This window comes from Schistocerca cancellata, chromosome 9, assembly GCF_023864275.1.
Source record: "Schistocerca cancellata isolate TAMUIC-IGC-003103 chromosome 9, iqSchCanc2.1, whole genome shotgun sequence".
NCBI lineage: Eukaryota > Metazoa > Arthropoda > Insecta > Orthoptera > Acrididae > Schistocerca > Schistocerca cancellata.
The window spans coordinates 38,404,969-38,419,795 of NC_064634.1; the positions used below are offsets into that span (position 1 = coordinate 38,404,969).

At 43.5% G+C, this 14,827-nt stretch overlaps 1 non-coding gene across 1 annotated transcript; it reads right to left on the bottom strand.

The window, feature by feature from the left end:
• Nucleotides 1–3,467: 3,467 nt before the first annotated feature.
• Nucleotides 3,468–3,541, bottom strand: Trnat-ugu (transfer RNA threonine (anticodon UGU)). The gene has a single exon. It is a non-coding gene; the product is annotated as a tRNA-Thr (tRNA).
• Between the last annotated feature and the right edge of the window lie 11,286 nt (nucleotides 3,542–14,827).

The window sequence follows — 14,827 nt, forward strand, 5'->3', positions numbered from 1 at the left end:
AGCACTTCAGAGGAAGTTTAAGAAATGTTAATTGGGGAGATGTATATAATGAGGAAAATGCTAACGAGAAATGCAACATATTTATTGATAAATTTATATCCTTTTTTGAACATTGTTGCCCCCCAAAAAATTACTAAATGTAACACCAAGTCATTTGCAAGGAAACCTTGGATTACTACACGTATTAAAGTGTCTTCAGAAAGAAAAAGAAAATTTTAAGAGCCAGCACGAATTAGTAAAGACCCAGAAGCAATTTTACATTATAAAAATTATTGTAACATTCTGAGAAAAGATGTCAGAAAGTCATAAAGTATGTATATCAGAGATGAAATTAACAAAGCAGGCAATAAAACCAAATCAATAGGGAATGTTGTTAGAAGAGAGACAGTAACAGTAACCACTGGGGTAGATAGTATTACTATTAAGGAGAATAAAACCGTATTAACCAACAGTACACAAGTAGCTTACGTATTTGAGAATCGTTTCTTAAGTGTAGGTGAAACAAAAATGGTGAGAACTGTTCAAAAGAAAAAGCCAAGCAGTACATGGAAGAGACAGTTTTGAAAAATCCTTGTCAGATTAATTTTCATCTAACAACCTCTTGTGAAATAAGGAAATATCATTAAATGTTTGAAAAGTAAATGTTCTACGAGAGTAGATGACATATCTAGCAAGATATTAAAACAACATGGAGCAGCTACAGCTGATGTTCTGAGTACATCTGTAATGTGTCACTAAAGTTCTACGAGTCGCCGGTTAAGACGATATTGTCGATGTGCGTATCAGTGCTATGTATGCTATTTCGAACATGTGTTCGAGAACGTTCCAGAATATTTTAGAAAATTCAATAACATTCGTTAACATTCGAGAATATTAGCAAAATCCCGAGAACGTGATAGAAGAATGTCTAATTTTTTTCCCTTGAAAAATACCTTAATGTATGAGACAAACAAAAAATGTAATGGTGGCCACTTAAAACATTCATAGCTCCTAAAAAAAATTAGAATTTCGAGTTATGAATTGCAGCAAATCACCAATTTACCGCACATTGAAATCCTAAAGGGACGAATTTTTTTCCGTTCTTATTTTTTGTTGCCAAATTTTTAATCTTCGTTCATCCTTAGGAAATTAGAACATTAATCACAGATATCCATTCTTCATGTCATGGGAGCCAGTTGTACAGTTTGCTGTTCTGAGTATTTTAGAATAATCATAATGGACTGAAGGTCAATTTAATGTGAAAGAAATGACTGAGCCTGCATTATAAAGGTTATCTGCAGGAAAACATTGCTCAAAATCGACATATGGACAGATATAAAGGTAATTTTCGTTGTACCACAGGGAAGTGTGATAGGGCCGTTATTATTTACAATATATATAAATAATATAGTAGAAAGCCTATGCATTTGAGTGGTACTGACTGCGTGAATGTAATTCCACTTCATTTAACTAAATTGTAGGGTTTTGTTGGTTGGAGATAATGAACTAGCTTTATGACTCATTGCCACTTTTTGGAGTCCTCAGAAGACCATTTTGTTTAACTTTTTGATGGTTTCTGATTAGTTTTGTGTAACTTAACAAAAATCTAAGTGAATTTGAATTTTCTTAACAAGTCTTTCTTATGAGGACGGAAATAAATAAAAAATTGTTATGTGGCCTGAAATTATATCCAGTGTGTTCGCAGATGATTGTCTGTAACAAAGTAGCAATGCCAGAATATATTAACCATTGGCAGAATGACCTCCAGAGAATTGATGAGTGGTTCAGTGTCTGGCAGTTGACCCTGAACCTAAATAAATGTAACTTATTGCGGTACAATGGGAAAAGAAATCCGCCACTGTACAGCTACACTATTGATAGCAAACCGCTGGAAACAACATCGGCCGTAAAATGTCTAGAAATAACTATCGGTAGCGATTAAGTGGAATGACCATATGAGACAAATAGTGGGGAAATCAGATGCCAGACTCAGATTCATAGGAAGAATCTTAAGGAAATGTAACTCGTCCAGAAAAGAATTGGCTTTTAAGGCGCCTTTTCGACCCATTCTTGAGTGTTGCTCGTCTATCTGGGATTCGTACCAGATAGGACTGATAGAAGAGATAGATAAGATCCAACGGAGAACGGTACATTCGTTACGGGATCGTTTAGTTGGCATGCGAACGTTACGGAAGTGCTCAACAAACTTCACTGGAAACGCTAGAAAAGAGGCATTGTGCATCAGGGAGAGGTTTGCCATATAAATTTGGAGAGAGCACTTTCCGGGAAGAGTCGGACAACATATTACTTCTCCCTGCTTACGTCTCGCGTAATGACGATGAGGTGAGAGTTCGAGAAATTAGAGCGAATACAGAGGGTTACCACAATCATTCTTCGACGCACTATTCGCGCGTGGAACGGGCTTGGAGGGCTCAGTTAGTGGTACAAAATGCACCATCCGCCACGCACCATTAGGTGGCTTGCGGAGTATGATGTGGATGTAGAAAATGTGTGAACATACATTCAACAGGCTGACTGACACCACACTCCCTTATTACGTAATTTATACACAACTTGCTGCTTAAATACACAGTCATTGTCTCTTATAAATTAGCTCTGCAACATTAACACTCTATTACAGTGTCTCTCGATGTTTTACAGAAAATAAAGAGCTTTCTACTAGTGTAATCATCGTAATTACACCTTTATGGTATTTAATAATCAAAGAAGTTTTCCTCCTTTGAACTAGGATTAGTATTGACGTATTTCGATTTGCGTCCACAGCTGCAACTATTATTCACGATTGCTGTTATTCATAAATAAATATGTAAAACAGGAAAATACTTTGAATGTACAGGTTTCGGTCTTAGCGCAAAACATAAAACACGTTCTATGAAAGACACGTAAGACGCTTTATAACTGGGATAAAAATGTTTTCGTTCGCAGGCCGTATAGTCCAGCATCGGTATGCCAATCAGGCAAAATCGCCGTGAGCATTGAGACAATCGCCTCATTAACGCATAAGGTTGAAGCTAACCGTTTGGTAAAACACCGTACTTTGCTACGTTAAGAAGTCGGTAACTATATATGTGAAGACAGTAACTGTTCTACCGAGCGAGGTGGCGCAGTGGTTAGCACACTGGACTCGCATTCGGGAGGACGACGGTTCAATCCCGCCTCCGGCCATCCTGATTTAGGTTTTCCGTGATTTCCCTAAATCGTTTCAGGCAAATGCCGGGATGGTTCCTTTGAAAGGGCACGGCCGATTTCCTTCCCAATCCTTCCCTAACCCGAGCTTGCGCTCCGTCTCTAATGACCTCGTTGTCGACGGGACGTTAAACACTAACCGCCACAGTAACTGTTCTCGAAAGAACAGAATACTGTTGATGACCATGCAGCTTCTTCCTGGAATAACTGATGATTAACTGAAACCCTCAGCCGCCGACAGGTGTTGTTGATATACCTCGATGTGGACAGTTGAAAATGTGTGCCCCGACCGGGACTCGAACCCGGGATCTCCTACTTACATGGCAGACGCTCTATCCATCTGAGCCACCGAGGACACAGATGGATAGAGCGTCTGCCATGTAAGCAGGAGATCCCGGGTTCGAGTCACGGTCGGGGCACACATTTTCAACTGTCCACATCGAGGTATATCAACAACACCTGTCGGCAGCTGAGGGTTTCAGTTAATCATCAGTTAAGTCGGTAACTGCCTGCCGCACATCTTCGTTCTTCAGTAGTCGTCGACTAACTTACAAGGCCCTTTATTAAGGGACGGAAGGCGTGATAATCACATTAGTAGAGGTGAGGACTGCAGGGCGGGTGCTCGAGTGCGTCCCACTTGCGATGATGTAACTTCCGCTTTACATTTCCGATATGGGGACGTGCGTTATCATGAAGCCCAGCACAACTGTGGTTTTCAGCAGACAAGCTGCCAGTTCAAGTTTCCGCATTTACCGCACGAACGTCGGAAAGAAACGACTGCCACACTAATCCCTTGGCTACTTCTTGATACGTGTGTACTCGCATCGCTGTCGCGTTGCGTTGCGTATACGATGAGGCAATACCCTCGAACGTAAACTTTTCGATCACCCCCTATAGTTCGATTCTGGCGTCATGCGCAGTGCATTATGCTCTGTCCATAGATATTCCTATGAGTTCACTTCATACTATGTTTTTGTTACTTGTAATTGGGTTGGTGGGTTGTTTTGGAGGAAGAGACCAAACATCGAGGTCATCGATCCCATCGGATTAGGGAAGGACGGGGAAGGAAGTCGGCCGTGCCCTTTCAGAGGAACGATCCTGGCTTTTGCCTGGAGCTATTTAGGGAAATCACAGTAAACCTAAATCAGGATGGGCGGGATTGAACTGTCGTCCTCCCGAATGCGAGTCCAGTGTGTAACCACTGCGCTACCTCGCTCGGTGTTACTTGTAATATCTTAACTTTACATTGTTTGGTTTCCTGCCCACTAATATCTTTCTGGACGATAGTCACCTGCTGCTTGATGATTGTCTAAACTGCTGAAAATTGGTTGGTAATAAATAAATTAATATTAGTGAGACAAGATCTGAGTTCGTTTGCGTTTCACTTTCAAACACTTGTTTGTTCCTTCGACGAATTCGAATAGTGCGATGTAATCAGTTAGCTCAGATCAGAACTATTGTGTTGACATTATATACTATCTACTATTGAGAACTCATCACTGACAGTGACTTTCTCTCATGCCAAACATATAATTTTTCGTGAAGATGAGGGCTAAGAGCAAAATGTTTCATTCTGGGACGTTATTCTGCGTCTGTGTCGGTTTGGAACAAAACGGCAGTTGGACCCTGATAGAGAGCGGAAAGATTACACAACGAGATGAAATCTTATCTGAGAAACCAGTTCCTTAGAAATCCGGCGGCACCTTCAAACATTCCTGGGCGTAACGTGGTTAGATAAGCATGTACCTCTGAAGAATAGCTGCAGCGGGAGATAATTAATTTTCTGGTTTTACAAGTAATCTAAAAGATAAGCGCAGAAAATAAGACTGATCTTCCATTGAAAATGCTAAACTTTGATCCACAGAAGTGTTTCAATATTTTACTGTTATTTTAGTAACTAACAAATGAAGGGATTGCAGATTGTTTCCATGTGATCTTTTAAACTTCAAAATTCTTGCAAACTGTTAAAGAGGGACGGTTTGTTTGAAGCCCGTGTCTTCGCAATTATATCTTCCATTTATTTTTGACTGATTCTTACGGGCTAGTACAGTGGACTCGCATTTGGAAGAACAACGGTTCAAATCCGCGTCCGGCCATCCAGATTTAGGACTTCCGTGATTTCCCTAAATCACTCCAGGCAACTGCCGGGATGGTTCCTTTCAAAGGGCATGGCCGATTTCCTTGCCCATCCTTGACACAGTCCGTCTTTAAAGGTCTCGATGACGACAGGACGTTAAACACAATCTTCCATCCTTCCTTCTTTGATTGTTAGGCGCAGTTATGTATTTGGTGAAGAATATATATATATATATATATATATATATATATATATATATATATATATATATATGTGGTGGCTATAATTTCGCATATACATACATACACACACATATATATATATATATATATGGTGGTTATAATTTCGCACCTTACAAGCACTCGTCTACCTACTTTTCCGTGATTTCCAACCGAAATTAGATATCATTTGATAGGTTGTACATCGTATGTATGAATATTTATAGAAAAAATGACATTGTCACGTACACCTTGTGTGACAGTGTCTTTATTATCAGAACGGCGTGTTGAATGATTGCCTACACTAGTAGAGTTTAGAGCACCAGTGGAAATGAAACGGCAGGCGTAACTCAAGTCCTGGGTGGAAAAGCCTGCCAAGGTGTGTTGGTCCTGCTTGACACAGCAAGTAGCCAAGGCGGACGGGGGGGGGGGGGGGGGGCACCTGAGCGCTGGAGCTCAATACAGCGGCGACCGGCCGGTTTTGTAGCGGGGCCGGAAGGATAACCGGATAATACTACAGAAACCCAGAAAATATTGGACGCAGCAGAGAGGAACGAGGAAGTGTTACCTAGGAAATCACGCAGGCTGGGTTATTTCTGAGGATATTTACTCTGAGAAGCGTACCGCTGTATGCATTCCTAATTAAGGGGGGTAGGTATTTCCTCGCAAACTTTCCGCGCTGGACGGCAAAAGACTAAAATATGGTTGGTCGGCGTTCGGAAGAATCTGTACACAGGGAGAATATTCCGTGGTTTCGAGAATATGATTCGCTTTCTGCAGTTACGAGGGAGGGGAGCCGAGCTTTGCTGGGAAGCCAGTGGTGGAGAGAAAGTAGTCTTCCGTTTAGAGCGGCCGTGCTTGACGGTCGCTCGGTATCTGCTTTTGTTGGTACAGACGGACTGGCTGTCTTTGCTCTCAGGAACGGTTAGGCACTGTACTGTTGCGAACTTACACGATCCTGGACTTAGCCTCCGGGTAGGGAGCCGTCATTGACTATGCAGCGTTCAGTGATTAAGAGCACTTCTTCTGTGTATACTCACGTAGAGACGTTACCTGAATTCCGTCCTTGTGGCTGGGAGTTCGCGTTTCTTGTCTGTAGGACACAGAGAGAAGAAGACAATATTAGAGTATACTAGTCAGAGGACCGCCTTCTGCCATCCTAGTGTTTGGATGAGTTGATTTTGTGTCTGGAGTTCTTCCATCGTCACAGACGTGTACGGGAACCATCACTCCGATGCACCGGACGAAGTACATGCGGTGATATTGCTAACTGCTTCGGCTTATTAGGGCAATAAGGCTAAACAGCTGTGATCACGTAAGTTTTATTTCCACTAAGGTGCACACCACTGTAGATCATCTCTGAAAGTAGTGTCTTCTAGTGTTTGCTACATAGATGACGTCAGTCATTTTGTGTTATTTGTATTAGATTGCGTAGCCATAAAAAAGGCGCAGATTTGGGCAATTGATCAGTAATATTAGTTACGAAATATAAACATTTGTAATATAAAGAGTTTTTTAATCTACAATAAATCTATAAGCAGAAACAATATTTATCATTTAGTAGTTACTAGTTCCCTTAATCATTCATTTATGGCTCTGAGCACTATGCGACTTAACTTCTGAGGTCATCGGTCGCCTAGAACTTAGAACTAATTAAACCTAACTAACCTAAGGACATCACACACAACCAAGCGCGAGGCAGGATTAGAACCTGCGACCGTAGCGGTCACGCGGTTCCAGACTGAAGCGCCTTTAACCGCACGGCCACACCGGCCGGCCTCATTCATTTATGTTTAGGTTGTTTATATATTAGATTAACTGTTATAACCGCAGATATTTTTATGTATGGTACCTTAAGATGTACACTCATCAGTTTCTTCATCCTTTTTCCTCTCTACGTTGAACAGTCTTCCTACAAACATATTACATAGTTTGTTACCTGGTTTTCTGCATGGTCGTACGTGCACCACTCAGTGGACTACGCCTAACGTTAAAGACCAACCGTTTTGCGTCGCAGATCACACTTCAACAACTGACTTTCGGCCCAGGGAAAATTAAGCGCCGACCGGTATGGCCCAGCGGTTCTAGGCGCTTCAGTCTGGAACCGCGCGACCTCTACGGTCGCAGGTTCGAATCCTGCCTCGGGCATGGATGTGTGTGATGTCATTAGGTTAGTTGTCCGCCCCAGGTAGCTGAGTGGTCAGCGCGACAGACTGTCATTCCAAAGGGCCCGGGTTCGATTCCCGGCTGGGTCGGAGATTTTCTCGGCTCAGGAACTGGGTGTTGTGTTGTCCTAATCATCACCATTTCATCCCCATCGACGCGCAAGTCGCCGAAGTGGCGTCAAATCGAAAGACTTGCACCAGGCGAACGGTCTACCCGACGGGAGGACCTCGTCAAACGACTTTTCATATCATTAGGTTAGTTAGGTTAATTAGTTCTAAGTTGTAGGGGAGTAATGACCTCAGATGTTAAGTCCCATAGTGCTCAGAGCCATTTGAACCATTTTTTTAAATTAAGCGTTAATGGCTTGCAATTGCCACATGCACTTGGAGGTAGTAACTGACACAAAACACTATCATTTCTGTGTGGTAGCATTGTGAAATGTGACGTTTTAAGGAAAGTATGCCAATGGAAGCATGGAAGAGGCAGACACTGTAGCCTACAAATGGCAAGTTCACTTACATAAGTGACGCTGACAATGGACACATCGTTATATCCCAGTGCCTGGGATCTAGCAACTCGGAAACATTGAAGATGGTCGACTGTCAGCTGTGGAAATTGGTTGAAGGTCGATGAAACCTTGAGAAGTCGACACGGTGTAGGACACCCATGCCTCATTCGGGAACACTCTTTGAATCAGAATAGGCAGCGGTTTGTGTCCCGTCTGACGACAGAGCACGGAGGTGACGCTGGCCCAACTGTTGAGGAGCACACCGATCAGTATACTTTGTTGAAGACGGAGCTCTGCAGCCAGCATCCTCTGCATGTTCCGAGGTGACCCAACGACATCGCCAGTTACCACTGCAGTAGACACGGGATCATCAAGATTTGACCAGGGGTCGTTGGCAAAGACTGACGAATCATCTTTCCTGTTACACCCGATAGACGATCCTTTGTGGAGAAAGAGTCATCCAGAAAAACGACTGGTCCAAATGTGCTCTGCGCCTCTTCTCAGGACGGTGGAAGCAGTATCATGCTGTAGGTGAGATTCCGTGCGTTACGTTGAAGCAATCAAAGGCGCTGTTACAGCTTTGGACTACTGAATATATCATCTTTCTTCCTGCTTTATGTCTTCCCTGACAGCGATGGCATCTCCCAATAGGACAACTGTCCGTGTCAAACGGCCAGAATCGCGCTACTATGGCGTCATGAGCAAGACAGTGAATTCATGCTGATGTCTTGGCCACCAAATTCGCCTGCTCTGAACTGATGCAAAACATTTGGTACGCCATCGGACGCCAGCTCCGCGACTGGAAATATGTGTCACATACGTCCGAAAACGAACCAAGTACTTGTTGAATCTATTGTATGTCACGCAGAGTCACTGTGTTATTGCGCTCCAGAGGTGGACAAACACGTTTATAAGCTGCAAATCATAGTATTTTCTTTAACCAGTGTACGTGTTCCACGAGGCTTGTGGTAAAATTGTGTTCTCTAGGACATCAGTCCTAAAACTGACTGTAATAATTCATACTATTGATAACTTCTTAGCTTCTCTTTTATATACACTTTTACTGACAATCGAAATTGTCTAGATACATTGCAGTTCCAGAGATGAAGTGTTTACTGCTACGGTTATCCGATTCTGTATGCATGAAACAGTTAAACTACGGAAATAAAGGAAATCAGCTTGTTGTACGTAGCCATAACAGTATCACCACAAACGGTTACTTCTTCAGTAATGTAGTAGGTCTGTATTAATTTACGACGGTAAAAATAATGTGTATTAGTGTATCAGTGAACTACAGTGTTGGGCAAGTTGCCAACTGTGTAGAGGCACCAAGACTTGTGAAACTCAGTTTCATTTAACACTTTGAAATTTCCTTTCACATTGGCTGTGTGGCTCGGCGAGTAACTAAACCGAAAGTACAAGGTATTTTCGCGGGGATAGGTTGCCACATCTGGCGATTACATCTTTTATAGGTCTCTACCGCAACCACAGTGTTGATATGAAGTGTGGAAACTTTGGAACTAAAAACACTGGGGCACGCCATATCACCATCCAGATTAAACCCACTGAAAAGATTATGTCTGACTCCTTAGTTGAAGGTCAGCACATCTGACTAGGATCCAGGATCAGTTTCTTAGCTAGTCGCACCGTATCGGAGTGCAGTCAGCCTCTTGAAGCGATTTAAAGAGCTACTTGAGTGGGAAGCACTTGCTACAAGGTCTGGAAAACTGACACCAAGCCGATTAGAAAAGCATCCTAATAAAGTCATATGGCAAAGGACTGGGACCATTGAGATGCCCTGTGGCGTACACTACAGCAGGTGACACTAAAGGTCTTATGAGTTGCAGCGATGGTCTTCAGCGGGGAGACCACTTTTATAATTCCTAGCTGCGCGTCATGGCATGGGAACAATGAGGCCTTGGCAGGTCGCTGGAGAGATTTGGCACCACATTCGCACACTCAAGCCACCTAATTCCCGTAAAATCTGGGGAGGAGAGCGGTGAGCTCTGACGCCACGTTCAATAACATCCCAGATGTGTTCGATCGATTAGATTCGATGTGGCGAGCTGGGGGCCAAATCATCAGCTGGCACTCGCCACCGTGTTCCTCGAACCACTCCATCACACTCCTGACCTTGTGACATGATGCATTATCTTGAAAAATGCCACTGTCGTCGGCAACCATATTCGTCATTAAGGGGTGTACTTGGTCTGCAACAAGTGTACGATGCCGCTAGGCCATCATGGTGCCTTGCACGAGCTCAACTGGACCCATGGATACCAACGTGAATGTTCCCCACAGCATAATGGAGCCGCCGCCAGCTTCTCTCGGGCCCACTGTATGTACTGTGACGTGCGACACAGGGCCCATCAAGGAGCTGTTTCCCTGGAAGTTGACGGATTCGCGCCCTTCCATCGGTATGATGAAGATGATGTTGGGATTCATCAGACCTTACAACACTCTGCCACTGCGTCCTATTTCAGTAGCAGTTGCCTATGTCATGGTTTTAACGTTGGCACATGCAAGGATCGTCAGCTGTGGAGGCCCATAGTTAGAAGGGTTGGCGCACTTTGTGTTCAGACACACTTGTACTCTGACCATCATTAATGTCTGATGTCAGGGCCACCGCAGCTAGCCACCTGTCCTGTTTTACCAGTCTGCCCAGCCTATGACGTCCGACATCTGTGATGAGGGATGGCCGCCCAAGTTCACGACGTCTGGACACGGTTTGACCGTGGTTTTGTCACGTGTGAAGATACTCACCACAGCACATCTCAAACATTTTCTGAAATGCTCGTGACGAGCCCCTGGGCCATCACAACCTGCCCTTGGTCAAGCTCAGATATGCCGCGCGCCTTCCCCGTTCTACATACGGACAGCACACTCACTGAAACAACAGCACCATACCTGTGCCTGACTAGCCAGGTGACGCTGCTATGGTCTGGATGGGCTTCTATCGATAGTTGGTCGGTGGTCATAATGTTTCTGTAAATCAGTGCGTATGACAAAGTTAAAGACTTTATGGGTACCTTTTCAATGACATAATGATTTCCGGCCTGGCCCCGGACGTAGCCGAGTGTTCGAGATTCGTGTCCGGCAAGGCTATTAATGTGACGTCACAAGTTTTATGGTGGACCGTGTTTCCCGAGGGTCCTGGCAGCTGACAGCCAGTGCCACATGAAGCTTGGGGCCTGATTTCGGAAAAAGTAATAAGAACATAATTGGCATCCAGATCTGCAACAGCAAAACACTTTTCCTAAAACTCAAAGTACGGACCATGAGTCCTCCAAACAATGTAGCTCCGTTTAGCATGCAGATAATATGCGTGGACAGTATTATTTAGAACCAAGCGAAATGAAGAAGGAAGATACGAAATATATCACCGCACACGAAACCATGAAATAGCCCTTACTGCTAACATTGCTGAGGGATCACCTCCTTTCCCAAGCCCCGATCTGCTGAGGTACGGCTACATTAGTTTTTGATTGTTTACAGATTTTCTGTATTATTCTGTTGTTCGCCGTGTTTTCACAGGCACGAGTAGCTTACATGTGCATTCCCCCAACATCACTTGCGTAAATCAACTTAACACGTTGAAAGCTAAAAGGTGTTTAACTTTCTTGCATGACGTCACTTCCCCGACCATTGCCTAAGATCATCAGCAGCTGCCGCTAGGTGGTTCTGCTCTACTTTGTAAAGGGGCAAAATGTTCTTTATCCGCGCGACTGGAACCTAATTCTAGCATTCAGCAAATCCTTATAATCATTTATTTGTAATAAACTAGCACAGCATCGTTTCAAGGGATTTATGGGTTTGAAAAATATTATAAGTCAGTGTGTAGACATACTGAGATTCAGCCTGATGCAGAACACTCAATATTAAAGATGTACTTATTATTTTAGTATGTCGATGTTCTTTTTTCTTTTTCGCTGTAGTCACTGAGTGTAAATATTACTGTGAAGTGGAAACACAAAAATTATTTGTGCTTTTAGAGGTTTAAAGCTACGATACTCTTGACTCTAATTAAAATCTTATGTAAATACAATAGTGTTGGTATTGGCGCTATTACTATGTGATGATTGTTCCGCTTTGTAGTAGAAAGTTCGGTTGCAAAATTAAGTACCATACCTGTAAAGGAAACGTTATAATTACAGAACCTGTGGCTTACTCTAAAAATAAAAACAAAGCATAACTACTGAGGCAAAATCTTACTTTCAAATGTGCCTACGGTGCATCGTAGATAGCATCCAAGTACATAACGTGTGACACGTGTACTGCAGTGATGATAATGTCTCCAGCTACCTATGTTAATTGTAATTTGTTTCGAGCTCGCACGGCACCCCACATACCTTTATCAGATTTTTGTATCGAGCTGGATGTGGGACTCAGAATTAATTGAAAATTGATTTGATATTCGAAACTGAGTTTCGTCCTCGGCATATAGCTCCCTTATTAGCGTACTGGATGTTACACACATTTCCAAACCCCAACACCTGTGCTTTCGTTTTTCTGTCGTCAACGTCAGTCCAAGGTCTTCGGCTAGCTGTGCAGTAATCTTAACTACCTTGCGAATAACGAACCTTACTGATAAACGTCGGGTGAAGCTTACTGTTATGCTTCGGATGACACTATCTTATCCCTACGAATAACTTCACTTGTAGCCATCTTGTAAGTCGCGTAAGTCGTGTGTTTACCGTCGGCGTGTGGAAACGCTAACTTGATTGTAAGGGTACTGGTTGGAGGAAGCCCGTGCAAGTATTTCATTCCTGTGGAAACATGGCTTTATGCAACGAGTAAGTCTCCAGGAAGAGGAATGCAGACTCAACAGCTGCAGCGAAATAAAGATGTGCGAAATAAAGCCTAAGAAGGCCAGTCTGCGGGTGAAAGTTTGAACAAATTGTCGACAGGCTTCACAACGGTTTGATGCGAGGCGGCACGAATTCTTCGCCAGTGCCAGCTTCTTCGTTTCTGAGTTCACAGTAGCACTTGCTCCAAACATCCTAATATTTATAATCTAATATTTGTCATACCCTGCAGGTTTTACCAAACAGAGTTCGCTGAAGTACCAAGGACGTTATCAATGTCTTAACAAATGTCATGCTATCTTGTCGTTTCTTCTTCTCAATGTTTTCCACTCGTTACCCTCTTCACCCTTTCTGTGGAGAACTTCCTAACTTTTTATCTTTTGAGTCCACCTAATTTTCCACATCCTTCTACAGCAACACATCTTAAACGGTTGGTTCCTCACTTTTTCCTATTTTCCCATAGTCCACAATTGAGCTCCGTATCATACTGTGCCCCAAACGTACATTCTCCCAAATTTCTTCCTCAAATTAAGGGCTATATTTGATACTAGCAGACTTGTCTCGGCCAGAAATTCTCTCTTCGCTTATGATAGTCTACTTTTTATGTCCATCTAGCTCCGTCCGTCATGTGTTATTTCAGTTCAGATGCAACACAATTGCGTCACTTCGTTCAGCTGTCCCCAGTTATCATCTTAAATTTATCGCTAATTTCACTTCTACTGCTCCTCTCTACTTTCGTCTTTCTTAGGTTTACTGTGAACCTGTAATGTATGGTGGTTAGACTGTTAATTCCATCAAAAATGTCCTGTAATTCATCTTCATTTTCACTCAAGATAGCAATGTCATCAAAGAATTTTCTGTTTGATATCCTTTCACCCTAAATTTTACTACCACTCCGCCGGCCGGTGTGACCGTGCAGTTCTAGGCGCTTCGGTGTGGAACCGCGTGACCGCTACGGTCCCTGGTTCGAATCCTGCCTCTGGCATGGATGTCTGTGATGTCCTTAGGTTAGTTAGGTTTAAGTAGTTCTAAGTTCTAGGGGACTGATGACCACAGATGTTACGTCCCATAGTGATCAGAGCCATTTGAACCAGTACCACTCCCGAACCTGTCTCTATTCTTCGTCATTGCTTTTTTGATGTACGCTGCGGCGAGAAAAGTCATGGGATATCTCCTAATATTGTGTCAGGCCTCCTTTCTCACGGCGTAGTGCAGCAACTCGATGTGGCGTGGACTCAACAAGTCACTGGAAGTCAGCTGCAGGAATTCTGAGCCATTCTGCCTCTGCAGCCGTCCATAATAACGAAAGTGTTGCCCATGCAGGATTTTGTGCACGAACTGACACCTCGATGTTGTCTCACAAATGTTCCATGGGATTCATGTCGGGCGATCTGGGGGCCAAATCATTCGCTCGAAGTGTCCAGAACGTCCTTCAAACCAGTCGCGAACAATTGTAGCCCTATGGCAAGGCGCACTGTCATCCATTGAAACTGAATCGTTGTTTGGGAATATGAAGTCAATGAATAGCTGAAAATGGTCTCCAAGTAGCAGAACGTAACCAAGTCAATGATCGGTTCAGATCGATCAGAGGACTCCGTCCAGCCCATGTAAACACAGATTACACCATTATGGAGCCACCAGTAGCATGCACAGTGCCCTGTTGTCAACTTTGGTCCACGACTTCGTGGGATGTGCGTCTCACTGGAACCCTACCATCAGCTCTTACCAGCTGAAACTGTGACTCATCTGACCGGGCCACGGTTTTCCAGTCGTCTAGGATAGAACCGATATGGTCACGAACTCTGGAGAGGCACTGAAGGAGATGGACTGCTCTTAGCAAAGCCACTCAAATCGGTCGTCTGCTGCC